We start from the raw sequence: 18,341 nt of genomic DNA, 5'->3' as shown, positions 1-18,341 counted from the left end.
TTTGCACAGTATTCTAAGTGTGGTCGAACTAGTGACTTGTATAGAGGTAAAATTATGTTCTCCTCATGTGCATCTATGCCTCTTTTAATGCATCCCATTATTTTATGGGATGACACATTTCCTTTGTATATTAGGAAAAAAATATTTTTTTTTTCATTTTTTAAATTTTAACCCCTTTCTGCCATTAGACGTACTTATCCGTCCATGTGACCCGGGCCCTACTTCCCATGGACGGAATAGTACGTCTTGCCCTTCAATGCGACACTGCGACTTAAGTCGCGGTGATCACATAAAAATTCCGATGCCATCTTACCTGGAGGAAGATGGTGTCGGCATCCTGGGCTGTGTCCTCCCCCATCTGGCCTCCCGATCACTGTGATTGGCAGCCTTTCTCATTGTTTCAGCCAATCAGATTGGCTGAAACAGTGAGGTCCCAGGCTAGGATCGAGTACCAATGTACTCGATCCTAGGCCAGTGCCTTGCAACACCAGGCATCGGCCAAAACCCCCTGGATTGGCGCGATCGATGATCACATCGATCACGCCAATCAAATCGATCGCGCCTGTCGGTAACTTCCTGGATCGGTGCTATTACAGCACCGATCCAGGCAGCACTGATCCTACACCAGAGCCTGCAGCTGATTGGCATGATCGATGTGATCATCGTGCCAATCGCAGGGCACAGTAGCGGTGTGACCACGCTGTGCCCTGATGGTGACCTGCCGGTGACCTGCCTAGGATCGGAGCTGTGAGCTCCGATCATAGGTCGATGCCTAGCAACACCTGCATCACCAGGGCCACCTCTGATTGGTGGGATAGATGTGATCATCGATCCCACCAATGACAGGTCACAGCAGCGGTATGACCACTCTGTGACCTGTCTCTCACCTCTCCCTGACCTGTCTGACTGCTTTGCTGGAATCCTCATTCTAGTTGCAGATTCCTGCAAAGCGGTCATGCTGCCAGATCCCCTCTTGTGCTGGGACTTGTGGTTCCACAGTAGCCTGTGACACCACAATTCTTGCTAAAGAAAGAAGAAAGAAGACAGAAGAAAGAAGACAGAAGAAAGAAGGGAGACTACAACCGTAAGTGTTGATCCCCGATCCCGGCCCGATCTCTCTTTTTTTCCACATTCCCGTGCGTGCACCCAGCAGCCCCGTCTACCCCGTGCCTTCCATTTTCTTTTCTCTTTTCCATATGCCTGTGCGCACACCCAGCAGCCGCGTCTAACCCGTGCCTTCCATTTTCTTTTTTTTTTCCACATCCTTGTATGCGCACCCAGCAGCCGCATCTAACCTGTGCCTTCCGTTTTCTTTTTTTTTCCATATCCCCATGCGTGCATCAGGCAGCCGCGTCTAACCAGTGCCTTCCGTTTTCTTTTTTTTTCTCCACATCCCTGTGCGCGCACCCAGCAGCCGCATCTAACCCGTGCCTTCCATTTTCTTTTTTTCTTTTCACATCCCCCTGCGCACACCCAGCAGCCGCGTTTAACCCGTGCCTTCCTTTTTTTTTCCACATCCCTGTGCGCGCACCCAGCAGCCACGTCTAACCCCGTGCCTTCCGTTTTCTTTTTTTCTTTTCACATCCCCGTGTGTGCACCCAGCAGCCGCGTCTAACCGTGCCTTCTGTTTTCTTTTCTTTTCTCCACATCCCCGTGCACGCACCCAGCAGCCACGTCTAACCCGTGCCTTCCGTTTTCTTTTTTTCCCACATCCCCGTGCGCGCACCCAGCAGCCGCATCTAACCCGAGCCTTCCATTTTCTTTTTTTTTTACATCCCCGTGCGCGCACCCAGTAGCCGCGTCTAACCCGTGCCTTCCATTTTCTTTTTTTATTCACATCCCCATGCGTGCACCCAGCAGCCACGTCTAACCCGTGCTTTCCATTTTCTTTTTTTTTTCCACCTCCCCGTGCGCGCACCCAGCAGCCGCATCTAACCCGTGCCTTCCGTTTTCTTTTTTTTTCCCAAATCCCCGTGCGCGCACCCAGCAGCCGCGTCTAACCTGTGCCTTCCGTTTTTTTTTTTCCATATCACCGTTCGCACACCCAGCAGCCGCCGAACTTTCATAAGTGACGCGGTTCAGTTATCAGAGCTCTCGTGCCTGCCGTTTTGCTTTTTTTTCACATCCCCGTTCGCACACCCAGCAGCCACCGAACTTTGATAACTGACGCGGTTCACTTATCAGAACTAGGGCCTGCTGTTTTAGACTTTTTTTCACAGGCATTTTTTTCTCCCTATTTGCTTTTTTTCTTTCAGCTTTTTCTTTTTCAGACAAGTTTGCACCAATCACTATCCCCCTACACACACACATACAGTTATAAATAAAGTACACCCAAGCACCATATTCACACGAAAAAATGTCCCACCCGTCATCTTCATCCCAACAGCGCTATTCATTGGAGGAGGCATATTCTTTCATTGCCTCTGACACTGATAGCGAGGGAGAGGATCCCACATTCCTTTACTCTTCAGATTCTTCCTCCTCCTCATCTTCCTCCTCAGGTCCTGCGGAACCACCACGCAGACATCGCAGGACAGAAGCAGCGCCCACCATAGATGAAGATGAAGATGAAGCAGCGCCCACTCCTGAAGATGAACCAGCAAATACCAACCACCAGAGCTCTAGACCAAATACCAAGAAAATAGTGGCACGGATATAGATTTTAAAATTACTTTATTTGAGCTGGTAATAGCATATTTCATGTGCACATGTTGGAAAGCATAAAAACAATATAATGGGTGACATATATATAAAAGTTGATCACCAATATATAAAAACCAAAATTGGCATAGGGTGCACCACATAAGGAAGGGTTAATCTCAGGGTTCTCATATAGGACTCATATAGGACTATGAATAATTGTGTATCACAAGTGATAAGCAAATTTAAAATAAATAGTGTAGGGATAAAAAAATATTAAAATATTTCCCACAGGACAACACGTGGGTTTTTAAACCTGTGCAGCAGTGCTATGTGCAATGTGCAAAAAGCTAAACAAAGTAAAGTGCTGAGTGCAAGAATCCAAAAGTCCAAAAATATATGGGAATACCTGTACCTTTAATGGCGTCACCAGGATCCAAACAATGCGCACCCCAATGACGTTTCGGATTTAGAATCCTTTGTGAAGCACTTGGGGAATAAAATGCTCACCACACATCTAGATAAGTTCCTTAGGGGGTCTAGTTTCCAAACTGGGGTCACTTGTGGGGGGTTTCCACTGTTTAGGCACATCAGGGGCTCGCCAAACGCGACATGGCATCCGATCTCAATTCCAGCTAATTTTAGCTTGAAAAAGTCAAATGGCGCTCCTTCCCTTCTGATCCCAGCCATGCGCTCAAACACTGGTTCCCCCCCTCATATGGGGTATCGGCGTACTCAGGACAAATTGGACTACAACTTTTGTGGTCCAATTTCTTTCTGTTCTGTTTTTTCAGGAGAAAACCTCTCCTGCATCCTCATCATAACATTCAGCATCAGAAGTATGAATAACATCTAACAAGCCTGATGTATTTTGGAAGCAAATGTGGTGGACCGATGAGGTTAAAATACAACTCTTTGGCCACAATGATCAAAACTATGTGTGGACAAAAAAGGGCACAGAATTTCAGGAAAAGAACATCTCACCAAGAGTTAAACATGGGGTTGGATCAATCGTGCTTTGGGGTTGAGTTGCAGCCAATGGAACGGGGAACATTTCTTGGGTAGAGGGAAGAATGGTTTTAATGAAATTTCAACAAATTCTTAATGCAAACATAACACATCTGTAAAAAAGATTAAGTTGAAAAGGGGATGGCTTCTACAAATGTATAATGATCCTAAACATGCATCAAAATCCACAATAGACTACCTCAAAAGGTGCAAGCAGGTTTTACAATGGGCCTCACTGTCCCCTGATCTGAACATCATTGAAAATCTGTGGCTAGACTTCAAAATAGCAGTGCATGCAAGATGACCAAGGAATCTCACAGAGCTGGAAGAATTTTCCAAGGAAGAATGGCTGAAAAACCCTTAAACAAGAATTGAAAGACTCTTGGTTGGCTACAAAAGAGTTTATAAGCTGTGATACTTTCAAAAGGGGGTGCTACTAGGTATTAACCATGCAGGTACCATTTTCCTTTTTGTAATTTTTAAAATATAGATAAAATATAAAAGATGAAAATATATATTTTTGGCATAAAATAGAAAGTAAATGTGTCATCTTTAACTTTAGGCCTTTTAGAAATCATTTCATCTTCATCTTGCTTAACTGTTTAAAATAACAGTATCGTATTTTTCAGACTATGATATTTTGGGGAATATAGGGGTGCATCTTATAGTCTGAATGTACTTACCAGGAGTGTGGCAGCAGCAGGAGTCAGGCGATTCTCCCAGACCTGAGCAGGAAAGAGGGGGTGTTCAGTGGTCCGACACTGCAGACCGATGATCTGACTCCCATCCCAGGTTGGTTTGGCAGTGCTCGGTGGTGCGGGGACTCCGCAGACATTTTGTGAAAGCACGGAGCCCCCACACATCCACTGCTGCAATGTGGTGGCCTCCGGGAAAATGGCTGCAAGACGCGCAGCATGCGCAGATTAAGATCTCGGCACCGGGCCCAAAATGTGAACGGAGCCCCCGCACCACCGAGCATTGCAGAACCAGCCTGGGATGAGATTTCTCAGAGGCCACTGCATTGCAGAAATGGATGTGCAGGGGGCTCCTGGCTTTCTCAAACCGTCATCAGAGCACCGCCGAATCTGCCGCACCAGCGAACACCTCCTGTGACCCCGCTCCACCAGTGCTACCGATTCCCCCTGGTAAGTTGAATTTGAACTGTAACATAGACCCCCATTTGACGCATTAATTTTTTTCCCTATTTTCCTTCTGTAAATTTGGGGTGCATCTTATGCTCCGGTGAGCCTTATAGTCCGAAAAATACGGTAATTTTGACAAGGGGTGCCCAAACTGACTATAATCCTATAAAATCCAAGACTTTGTGCAAATGTACCAAGAACTGATGCTATTTTGAAGAATGTGCATGGATGCACCAAGTATTGATTTGATATAGATTTATATTTTGTTCATTAACCCCTTCACCCCCAAGGGTGGTTTGCACGTTAATGACCGGGCCAATTTTTACAATTCTGACCACTGTCCCTTTATGAGGTTATAACTCTGGAACGCTTCAACGGATCTTGGCGATTCTGACATTGTTTTCTCGTGACATATTGTACTTCATGATATTGGTAAAATTTCTTCGATATAACTTGCATTTATTTGTGAAAAAAACGAATATTTGGCGATAATTTAGAAAATTTCGCAATTTTCCAACTTTGAATTTTTATGCCCTTAAATCACAGACATATGTCACGCAAAATACTTAATAAGTAACATTTCCCACATGTCTACCTTACATCAGCACAATTTTGGAACCAAAATTTTTTTTTGTGACGGAGTTATAAGGGTTAAAAGTTGACCAGCAATTTCTCATTTTTACAACACCATTTTTTTTTAGGGACCACATCTCATTTGAAGTCATTTTGAGGGGTCTATATGATAGAAAATACCCAAGTGTGACACCATTCTAAAAACTGCACCCCTCAAGGTACTCAAAACCACTTTCAAGAAGTTTATTAACCCTTCAGGTGTTTCACAGGAATTTTTGGAATGTTTAAATAAAAATAAACATTTAACTTTTTTTCACACAAAATTTATTTCAGCTCCAATTTGTTTTATTTTACCAAGGGTATCAGGAGAAAATAGACACCAAAATTTGTTGTAAAATTTGTCCTGAGTACGCTGATACCCCATATGTGGGGGTAAACTACTGTTTGGGCGCATGGCAGAGCTTGGAAGGAAAGGAGCGCCATTTGACTTTTCAATGCAAAATTGACTGGAATTGAGATGGGACGCCATGTTGCATTTGGAGAGCCCCTGATGTGCCTAAACATTGAAACCCCCCACAAGTGACACCATTTTGGAAAGTAGACCCCCTAAGGAACTTATCTAGATGTGTGGTGAGCACTTTGACCCAACAAGTGCTTCACAGAAGTTTATAATACAGAGCCGTAAAAATAAAAAATCATTTTTTTTCACAAAAATTATCTTTTCGCCCCCAATTTTTTATTTTCCCAAGGGTAAGAGAAGAAATTGGACCCCAAAAATTGTTGTGCAATTTGTCCTGAGTACGCTGATACCCCATATGTGGGTGTAAACCATTGTTTGGGCGCAGGGCAGAGCTCAGAAGGGAAGGAGCGCCATTTGACTTTTCAATGCAAAATTGACTGGAATTGAGATGGGACGCCATGTTGCATTTGGAGAGCCCCTGATGTGCCTAAACATTGAAACCCCCCACAAGTGACACCATTTTGGAAAGTAGACCCCCTAAGGATCTTATCTAGATGTGTGGTGAGCACTTTGACCCAACAAGTGCTTCACAGAAGTTTATAATGCAGAGCCGTAAAAATAAAAAATCATATTTTTTCACAAAAATGATCTTTTCGCCCCCATTTTATTTCCCCGAGGGTAAGAGAAGAAATTAGACCACAAAAGTTGTTGTGCAATTTGTCCTGAGTACGACGATACCCCATATGTGGGGGGGGGAACCACTGTTTGGGCGCATAGCAGAGCTCGGAAGGGAAGGAGCGCTATTTTACTTTTCAATGCAAAATTGCCTGGAATTAAGATGGGATGCCATGTTGCGTTTGGAGAGGCCCTGATGTGCCTAAACATTAAAAAACCCCACAAGTGACACCATTTTGGAAAGTAGACGCCCTAAGGAACTTATCTAGATGTGATTTGATAGCTTTGAACCCCCAAGTGTTTCACTACAGTTTATAACGCAGAGCCGTGAAAATAAAAATTCTTTTTTTTTTCACAAAAATGATTTTTAGCCCCCAGTTTTGTATTTTCACAAGGGTATCAGGATAAATTTGACCCCAAACATTGTTATCCAATTTGTCCTGAGTACGCTGATACCCCATATGTGGGGGGGAACCACTGTTTGGGCGCATGACAGAGCTCGGAAGGGAAGGAGCGCCATTTGGAATGCAGACTTAAATGGATTGGTCTGCAGGCGTCACGTTGCATTTGCAGAGCCCCTGATGTACCCAAACAGTACAAACCCCCCACAAGTGACCCCATATTGGAAACTAGACCCCCCAAGGAACTTATCTAGATGTGTTGTGAGAACTTTGAACCCCCAAGTGTTTCACTACAGTTTATAACGCAGAGCCGTGAAAATAAAAATTCTTTTTTTTTTTTCACAAAAATGATTTTTTAGCCCCCAGTTTTGTATTTTCACAAGGGTATTAGGATAAATTGGACCCCAAAAGTTGTTGTTCAATTTGTCCTGAGTACGCTGATACCCCATATGTGGGGGGGAACCACTGTTTGGGCGCATGACAGAGCTCGGAAGGGAAGGAGCGCCATTTGGAATGCAGACTTAAATGGATTGGTCTGCAGGCGTCACGTTGCATTTGCAGAGCCCCTGATGTACCCAAACAGTACAAACCCCCCACAAGTGACCCCATATTGGAAACTAGACCCCCCAAGGAACTTATCTAGATGTGTTGTGAGAACTTTGAACCTCCAAGTGTTTCACTACAGTTTATAACGCAGAGCCGTGAAAATAAAAATTCTTTTTTTTTTCACAAAAATGATTTTTTAGCCCCCAGTTTTGTATTTTCACAAGGGTATCAGGATAAATTGGACCCCAAAAGTTGTTGTTCAATTTGTCCTGAGTACGCTGATACCCCATATGTGGGGGGGAACCACTGTTTGGGCGCATGACAGAGCTCGGAAGGGAAGGAGCGCCATTTGGAATGCAGACTTAAATGGATTGGTCTGCAGGCGTCACGTTGCATTTGCAGAGCCCCTGATGTACCCAAACAGTACAAACCCCCCACAAATGACCCCATATTGGAAACTAGACCCCCCAAGGAACTTATCTAGATGTATTGTGAGAACTTTGAACCCCCAAGTGTTTCACTACAGTTTACAACGCAGAGCCGTGAAAATAAAAAATCCTTTTTTTCCCACAAAACTTATTTTTTGGCCCCCAGTTTTGTATTTTCCCAAGGGTAGCAGGATAAATTGGACCCCAAAAGATGATGTCCAATTTGTCCTGAATACGCTGATACCCCATATGTTGGGGTAAACCCCTGTTTGGGCACACGGGAGAGCTCTGAAGGGAAGGAGCACTGTTTTCCTTTTTCAACGCAGAATTGGCTGGAATTCAGATCGGATGCCATGTCCCGTTTGGAGAGCCCCTGATGTGCCTAAACAGTGGAAACCCCCCAATTATAACTGAAACCCTAATCCAAACACACCCTTTACCCTAATCCCAACAGTAACCCTAACCACTCCTCTAACCCAGACACACCCAACCCTATTCCCAACCGTAAATGTAATCCAAACCCTATCCCTATCTTTAGCCCCAACCCTAACTGTAGCCCCAACCCTAGCCCCAACCCGAGTCCCAACCCTAGCCCTAACCCTAGCCCTAACCCTAGCAATAACCCTAGCCCTATCACTAGCCCTAACACTAGCCGTAACATTAGCCCTAACCCTAGCCCTAACCCTAGCCCTAACCCTAGCCCCAACCCTAGCCCTAGCCCTAACCCTAGCCCCAACCCTAGCCCTAACCCTAGCCCTAACCCTAGCCCCAACCCTAGCCCTAACCCTAGCCCCAACCCTAGCCCTAACCCTAGCCCTAACCCTAGCCCCAACCCTAGCCCTAACCCTAACCCTAACCGTTGCTATAACCCTAACCCTAGCCCTAACTCTAGTCCTAACTCTAGCCCTAACCCTAACCCTAACCCTAATGGGAAAATGGAAATAAATACATTTTTTAATTTTTTTATTTTTCCCTAACTAAGGGGGTGATGAAGGGGGGTTTGATTTACTTTTATAGCGGGTTATTTAGCGGATTTTTATGATTGGCAGCTGTCACACACTGAAAGACGCTTTTCATTGCAAAAAATATTTTTTGCGTTACCACATTTTGAGAGCTGTAATTTTTCCATATTTGAGTCCACAGAGTCATGTGAGATCTTGTTTTTTGCGGGACGAGTTGACGTTTTTATTGGTAACATTTTCGGACACGTGACATTTTTTGATCGCTTTTTATTCCGATTTTTGTGAGGCAGAGTGATCAAAAACCAGCTATTCATGAATTTCTTTTGGGGGAGGCGTTTATACCGTTCCGCGTTTGGTAAAATTGATAAAGCAGTTTTATTCGTCGGGTCAGTACGATTACAGCGATATCTCATTTATATCATTTTTTTTATGTTTTGGCGCTTTTATACGATAAAAGCTATTTTATAGAAAAAATAATTATTTTGGTATCGCTTTATTCTCAGGACTATAACTTTTTTATTTTTTTGCTGATGATGCTGTATGGTGGCTCGTTTTTTGCGGGACAAGATGAAGTTTTCAGCGGTATCATGGTTATTTATATCAGTCTTTTTGATCGCGTGTTATTCCACTTTTTGTTCGGCGGTATGATAATAAAGCGTTGTTTTTTGCCTCGTTTTTTTTTTTTTTTCTTACGGTGTTTACTGAAGGGGTTAACTAGTGGGGCAGTTTTATAGGTTGGGTCGTTACGGACGCGGCGATACTAAATATGTGTACTTTTATTGTTTTTTTTATTTTATTTAGCTAAAGAAATGTATTTATGGGAATAATATTTTTTTTTTTTCTTTATTTAGGATATTTTTTTTATTTTTTTTTTACACACATGTGGGGATTTTTTTTTTACTTTTTTACTTTGTCCCAGGGGGGGACATCACAGATCATTGATCTGGCAGTGTGCACAGCACTCTGCCAGATCTACGATCTGCTGTGCAGGGCTGCAGGCTTACCAAGTGTCTGCTCTGAGCAGACACTCGGTAAGCCACCTCCCTCCCTGCAGGACCCGGATGCCACGGCCATCTTGGATCCGGGACCTGCGGCGAGGAGGGAGGTAAGAGACCCTCGGAGCAACGCGATCACATCGCGTTGCTCCGGTGGTCTCAGAGAAGCCCGCAGGGAGCCCCCTCCCTGCGCGATGCTTCCATATACCGCCGGTACACCGCGATCATGTTTGATCGCGGTGTGCCGGGGGTTAATGTGCCGGGGGCGGTCCGTGACCCCTCCTGGCACATAGTGCCGGATGTCAGCTGCGATATGCAGCTGACACCCGGCCGCGATCGGCCGCGCTCCCCCCGTGAGTGCGGCCGATCGCGTATGACGTACTATCCTATGACTATGGTCATACGGGCCCACCCCACCTCGACGGGATAGTACGTCAGATGTCAGAAAGGGGTTAACTTTGCATTTTGTTAATTAAGAAATTGATAAAAAATAAAGGATTAACATTTCTATTATTTAATTTTCAGTATTTTTTTCATTTCCTGCCTACATTTTTTTTCACAGTACAATACATCATATAACATTAAAACCATTAACCATTTACATTTCTAAAGGGGTTGTACCATCTATCTTCAGATGCACACCACTCCTCGGTGTGATTGTGGTCAAATGCAATAAAATTTAATCCTGCGCTCTTTGAGGATACACATAGAATGACTGCATACTTGTACCCTAAGGCCAAGCAACCCCTTCAATGACACCACTGTTGGACAATTTCATCTTAGACACAGCAATTATAGAGTTCATGTACACATAATTATGGCATGAGGGCATTATCCTGTTTTTTTACACACAGCAATTTGAATCAGGGTTTTTGTAACTTATTGTTATTGCTGAATTTGATCCTTAACAAAATTATTTTGAATTCAGAGACCAATAGAAGCACTGCGATGGGAGCCATTTGTGCCTCCTCATACGCCAACCTGTTTTGGGGATTGAAAATGTCCAGAACTTAATGCCCTAAAATCACAATGTACTTTTCTTTTGGGAATACCAGTGAAATACTGACTTTTAAGTATGGATTGAATTAAAATGAAAGTAACATCAGACTAACATGCAAAAGTGGCAGAGGTTTGGATTTTTTAGATATTTAAAAAAAATTGAGCTTGATGTCTTCTAAATTCACTGTTACATGCCGATTCTGCTCATCTTCCCTCCACAGTATGAAGAATCACAGTGGAACAGTTCTTCAGGATAAAACAAATATGCAATACTGCACATCAACATGAGCATCATTCGCAGGATCTGACTCCTTTTTTTCAAGAAATGGGTTACAACGATCAATAGTAAAAAAAAAAAAAATAGATATCAAAGCACTAAAAGAACCCCTAGAAACTATTATTCCATTCCAATTGAGAAAGCAGGTAAAAAAAATCAAGAACAGCAACAGGCTCAATTAATAACAACACAATGATGATCAAAAAAGTAACAATGTTTTGAACTTTTGACTTTCAGGCTCCATATCTCACCATCCACTACTGCTTTGAACTTGAGAATACCATCATTTTATAGACAATCATCTTGGGTATTTCATTCATAAACTTGACTTGCAATTCTGATTAGTTATGCAAATTTCTTGTCACTGCATTGTTACTGTTGTGCTCCAAAAAAAATCTAAATTTGTATTTGTATTATTTTGTTAGTATTCTGTAAATCCACCTGTAAGGAGATGGCCCAGCTGAGATATCCAAGATGATTGTCTATAAAATATGATTTATCCATCAGCTATTTTTTAGTTTTCTCAAATATATTGGGAGTGTGTTCTATTTCACTATATACTGTACTTTTATATAGTGTATTTTCCAGGTGCACTTTACTTTATTCATGTCCATATATATGGTACAATTGTTCACAAGCACCCACTTGTGTGTGTTCACCTTGTTACCTACCAGCTTATAAAAATCACTTTGTAGTATTCATTTAGTCTTCTTTTTGATAAATACCTTGCAGAGTATAGTATTATCTTCAAATATTTAGATTCTACTCTGTATGTTCTCTACAAGATAATTCATAAAGATATAAAAAGAGGGTCCATTACTGACCCCTGTGGTACACTGCGGTTAACTGTGACCCAGCTATAGTTTTTTTTCACTAATAACCGTTCTCTCTTTCCTATCTTTGAGCTAGTGGTTAACTTAATTAAACATATTTCCCCTCATCCCCTTGCTCTCATTTTATGTACCAACCGTTAAGTGGCACAGAATCAAATGCTTGTAAAAAGTGCAGACACACAACATCCATGGTCTTACCGAATCCAGTCTGGAACTTTCCTCCTCATAAACATTGCTCAGATTATTGTGGCAGGTCCGATCCCTCATAAAGCCATTCCGGTACTAGGTTATGTAAGTATTTTTATTAATATACATCGGGATCTCTCAGAACCTCCTAAAAGATGTTTCCCACAATGCAGAGTAAGGTTACCACCAGCCTATAGATTACAGATCCTGGAACAGACCCTGTGATAATGGAATATTAGACATAATGGTCAACTTATCACAGTACTCAATTCCTTCAGAACTCGGGTGTAAACCATCCAACCCCTATCTCAATATTTTTGATATGGTGCTTCACTTCTTTCTTTCTTGTCCGATCCCACAGAAGAGTTTCTATAGCAGAAATTGCTGAAGGAGTTACTGCTGGTCTGATTGAAATGTGTCAAAACACAAAGAGTATCACAGCTTGCCATGTAGATGCAGATCAATCAGAGAGACCATGATGGCAACTGTTCAACAACAAAAGCACCTACAATGGATTCAAGAGCATCAGAATGAGCTCAATGAAGTAATGAAAGAAAGTACCCTATTCTAATCATGTTTTGTATCATGACAAGGGCAGGGTGCAGATATATATCGCTTACAGTACCTGGGGAGAGATGGCACCAGGAACACTATAGTTAACTGATACGTCCAATCTATCCTGTGGCTTGTCATAGTATTGTTACTTCAAGTGAGAAATTTTGAATGTCTTCCTCTTAAAAAGCTTATTGGAATATTATTTTTCCTTTTAGGAAGTCTTCACATCAAATTACATTCACTGGCCTAATACAAAGTAAATTTGAAGAAGAATATCCAATCCCATGGTAAAGTCTCTAATGACACACTGTATGGAGATTGTGCCAGTCTATCATTCAGTGGAGCATTGCCCAAATTCATTAATAGGGTTAATTAATTTAATGTCAAACCTGACACTGTTCTTTCACAGCTGTAAAGTGGCGGACTATCTTCATAAATGAATTGTGCAACCGCTGGGTGCAGATATATCGCTTACAATACCTGGGGAGAAATGGCACCAGGAAGCACTATAGTTAACTAATAGGTCCAATCTATTCTTTGGCTTGTCATAATATTGTTAATTCAAGGGAGACATTTTGAAAGTTTTCCTGTTAAAAAGTTTACTGGAATACTATTTATCCTTTAGGAAGTCTTCACATCAAATTACATTCACTGGCCTAATACAAAGTAAATTTTGAAGAAGAATATCCAATCCCATGGTAAAGTCTCTAATGACACATTATATGGAGATTGGGTCAGTCTATCATTCAGTGGAGCGTTGCCCAACTTCATTAATAGGGTTGTTAATTAATTTAATGTCAAATTTGACAATGTTCTTTCACAGCCGTAAAGTGGTGGACTATCTTCATAAATTAATTGTGCGTGGCTAGACCTCATTGAACAACGAAAAAAAATGCATCAGAAATAATGGCACTGGAGATTAATAAATGGGCTCGAATGTCATACTTATCAATGTATATACACTATAAAACCAGTGCAGTTATAAAAAAATATATATAAAATATATATAACATTTAAACAATATTAATAGACACAAAAAAATTTAATAAATGTTGTAATAAAACGTATAAATACTGCACGTGAAAATCTGTAAGACGTTTTCTGACTTTTGTGCCCTCCATAAGCAATTTTATTGTTATTGTAAGAGAAAGGTCCGCAATTGAAAGCTTTAGAAATAATCGCCAGGCAGAAGGTTTCTTTAAAACAGGTATGCTATGCTGTGAATTTATTGACTGCTCCGTAAACTAACAAAGGCGGACTTTCCTTCTCTACAAAGCTCAGATGATGTGTTAGAAATGTGGAACAAATGTATATATCACATGGCGTGCTCACCCGCTGCGTTTGTGGCACAGATCTTTCGATCCTCTACAGTATATATTTGTAGGAGACAGGTAAAAAAAAAAAAAGAAAAAAAGAATAATAATAGAAAAATCCATTAATTAATAACAGCGAGTCTGAGCAGAAAGGTGTCCCATTACCAAAGTGCTTACAGCCTAAGGTGCTGCTGACATGATCAAGATGGGAGAACATTTTAATGCAGATTAAAATGGAGGTGCAGCCACTATTGTATTTGCCAAACTATGGGTGGCGATGCTTAGGAAAGCTCAGTTTCTCATAACAGCTGCAGGGGGATGTCTGCTTACTGAGCTCTGCTCATTCAATGCCAGGCAGTTCTGCGCGTGCTAAGCTCTTCACACCGCTCGGGCAGAACTTTCTTTTATTAGGGAGTCCTTAATACATAAGCATGGTTTAACCAACTGGGGCTTTGACTATCCTAGAGGGAAGCTCTCCGGCCAATTCTTCCTAGAGAGTTATGGGTTTTACATATCAGAAATGAACAGAGTGAAACTTTCTGTCAGAGGAAAAATGTGAAGACAAATGAGGAGATTAATTAGTTAGACAACATATAAATTAGTTCAGGTGATGTAATCTACAGTTTGGCATAAGATTTCGCTATTACTGTACAACAGTGTGCCGAAGGAAACTCCTCTAAAATGAGCTGTAGATGTAGAATAAGCAGATAAAAGTCCGAAGGAGAATAGAAAAATGCATGACAAATGAAAACTAGAGTGCTACCAACCATCATAGTACTCATGAGGAGTTTCTAATGTGATGATAAATGATACTTTTAGGGATACGTTGATGGCGCAGAACAACGCGTGTCTTCAAAATATTCTCCCCATAGCCACATCTCATCTATGTGCTCTGAGTACATTTGGATGCTGCTCTTCCACCAGCAGATCGCAGGGATTCTCCATCTGATTGTTCACAGCATTCATACAGTTGAAACCAGAAGTTTACATACACTATATAAAAATACACATCTGCATGTTTTACTCTATATCTGACATGAAATCAGAATAATCCTTTCCCGTTGTAGGTCAATTAGGATTACCATAATTATTAATATTTGCCAAATGCCAGAATGTTTTAAATATGCAAATTGCCTCTTCTGAGAAAAAGAGGACTTAACTCTATAGCGCCACCTGTTGGAAGTAGCGATCCTACAAGTCACAATCAACCCTCTAACGAGTCGTGCAATATGACTTAGGATAAAAGCCAAATCAGTATCTCAATTCGCGGACACGGTGTTTCGGGCTGTTGGCCCTCGTCAGTGCGAAGCATGAGAACTGATTTGGCTAGGTGAGAGGCTCTGGACTGGGGTCTAAGGGGTATCGTTTCTCCTTATGGAGAGTGACATACCATCTCTGGCTTGTCAAGGTAAGGAGGCTTATTTGCCGTACAATGCTCCTCTGGGAAATTAAATATGCAAATTGCCTCTGAGAAAAAGAGGACTTAACTCTATAGCGCCACCTGTTGGAAGTAGCGATCCTCCAAGAATGTTTTAAGGCATTTTTATTACAACTGCAAAGTCAAGTTTGCATACATTTCATTAGTATTTGGTACTATTGCCCTTAAGCTGAATTACTTGGGTAAAACGATTGGGATATCCTTCCACAAGCTTCTCACAATAGTTGGTCGGAATTTGGGCACATTCCTCCTGACAAAACTGGAGTAACTGATCCAGGTTTGTAGGTCGCCTTGCTCACACCTGCCTTTTCAGCTTTGCCCATTAATTTTCAAGAGGATTGAGATCAGGGCTTTGTGATGGCCACTTAAAAAGATTGTCTTTGGTATCCGTAAGCCACTTTGTTACCATTTCGGCAGTATGCTTTGGGTCATTGTCCATTTCGAAAATCCATTTCCATCCAAACTTTAACTTCCTGTCTGATGTCTTGAGATGTTGCTTCTGTATTGCCACATAATCTTCTTTTCTCATAAAAGCCATCTATTTTGCGAAGTCCCCAGCACCAGTCCCTCCTGCAGCAAGAAAAAAACATCCCACTACATGATGCTGCCACCCCCGTGTTTCACAGTTGGGATGGTTTTCTTAGGCTTCCAAGCTTCTCCCTTTTTCCTCCAAACGTAACAATGGTCATTATGTTCAAAAAGTTAAATTTTAGTTTCATCAGACCACAGGAAATGTCTCCAAAAATTAAGGTCTCTGTTTCTGTGTACATTTGCAAACATCAATCTGGCTTTTTTAAGTTTCTTTTGGAGTAATGGCTTCTTCCTGGTAGAGGGCCTTTCAGCCCATGTTGATACAGTACTCGTTTCACTGTGGATATTGACACAATCTTACTAGCTTTCGCCATCATCTTCTCAAGGTCTTTTGCTTTTGTCCTTGGACAAGTCAGACCAAAAGTATGCTCATGTCTGGGACACAGAATCCATCTCCTTCCTGAGCTGTATGATGGCTGGACATTCTCATCTTGTCTGTATATGTGTAAAATTGTTTGTGCAGATGAACGAGGCACCTTCAGGTATCTTGAACTTGTATCCAAGGATGAGCCAGACTTGTGAAAATCCACCATTCTATTTCAGATATCTGCACTGATTTCTTTAGACTTTCCCATGATACTACACAAAGAAGCAGTGTGTTTCAGGTGTCTATTAAAATACATCCACAGGTGTGTCTCTAATTAATAGTAAATAGATCAACTGACCGAACAATATATATATGTATATAAATAATTTGTAGCCAAAAAAATTCAAATACAAAAATAGATCAATGGCTACATTAGTCTGTGCTAAAAACTAAGGAAAATGTGAAATATGTGAAATAGGAAATAGCATACTGGCTTATGAACTTTATGAACAAACACATGAGATTTTTAGCACAAGATTTGCAAACGTTGTGAGCCCATTCACCAAAACGTCAAGGTAATCTCAGATCGAATGGGTAACTACACTGACTGGTGTGAACACTTACTTGTGGTATCTGAGCTGACTGCCTAATGTGAACACTTACCTATGGCTAATAACAGGATAAAGCCTACTTATATAGGAGGCTCAGAACCAACTGTGTTGAGATGTGATTAAAACCTGGAGAAGGGCGGGACGTTCAAGTCAGAAAATAGTATATAGTAAATAGATCAACTGACCAAACAATATATATATGTATATAAATAATTTGTAGCCAAAAAAATTCAAATACAAAAATAGATCAATGGCTACATTAGTCTGTGCTAAAAACTAAGGAAAATGTGAAATATGTGAAATAGAAAATAGCATACTGGCTTATGAACTTTATGAACAAACACATGAGATTTTTAGCACAAGATTTGCAAACGTCTCTAATTAACTCAGATGTTGCCAAAAAACCTAAGTAATAAAAATGCCTTAAAACATTCTCTCTCTCTCTCTCATTATTCTGGCATTTCACAAAAATTGATAATTATGGTAATCCTAATTGACGTAAAACGGGAAATGTTTATTCTGATTTCATGTCAAATATTGAGAAAAGCATGGATATGTGTCTTTTTCCATACTGTATGTAAACTTCTGGTTTCACCTGTATGTGCTCTACGGTACAGTAATCATCTGATAATTGCTTATCTTCAGAAAAAAGGTTTGGGCAATTGAAGAGTCCTTTGAAGAGTCGAGAGGCCCCTACACACTTCACATAATTGATCGATCCTGGAGGTATAAGGAGGTTCAGACAATTTTTAAATAATGTGTTTAGGTTATTTTAAAGGGAATCTTTCTCCAGGTTTTTGCTACCCCATCTGAAAGCAGCATGATATAGGGGAACGTAACCTGATTCCAGCAATGTGCCATTTACTGGTATGCTTGTTGCAGTTTTGATAAAATACCTGTTTTATATGCTGCAGATCTGACAATTTTCAGAATGCTGAGCTCTGTATAAACCTGCCCACACCACTGATTGGCAGCTTTCTCTGTACACTGTGCATAGGCAAAAGCTGCCAATCGCTGTGCGGTCAGTAATAAAAACTAGAAAAAGTCCACCGCAGAGATATGCGAAAATCTCCACACCTGACTAAAGGTGTGGAGGGCAAAATCTGCAGCCTAGAGATTCCAGCATAGCTGAATAGATCCATACTGATAAGCTGGACAAATGAACAAAACATAGAATGTGCTGAACAATAAGTCCACATCAAGTGGACTGCAAAAGGACAAGCAAGGACTTATCTTTGCTGAACGGGTCAGAGTGTCAGGGAAATCCAAAAGAGCCGTGCCTCCAAGCAGGAACAAGTGACAACTGGCATTGATTGAGGGATAAAGCCAGACTAAAATAGCTGAGCAGAAAGACGATCAGTGGAAGCAGCTGCTGATGCTAAATCCAAGAAGCAGCTATAC

Source organism: Ranitomeya variabilis, chromosome 6 (assembly GCF_051348905.1).
Source record: "Ranitomeya variabilis isolate aRanVar5 chromosome 6, aRanVar5.hap1, whole genome shotgun sequence".
NCBI classification, from domain to species: domain Eukaryota; kingdom Metazoa; phylum Chordata; class Amphibia; order Anura; family Dendrobatidae; genus Ranitomeya; species Ranitomeya variabilis.
This window is presented reverse-complemented; position numbering follows the sequence as displayed.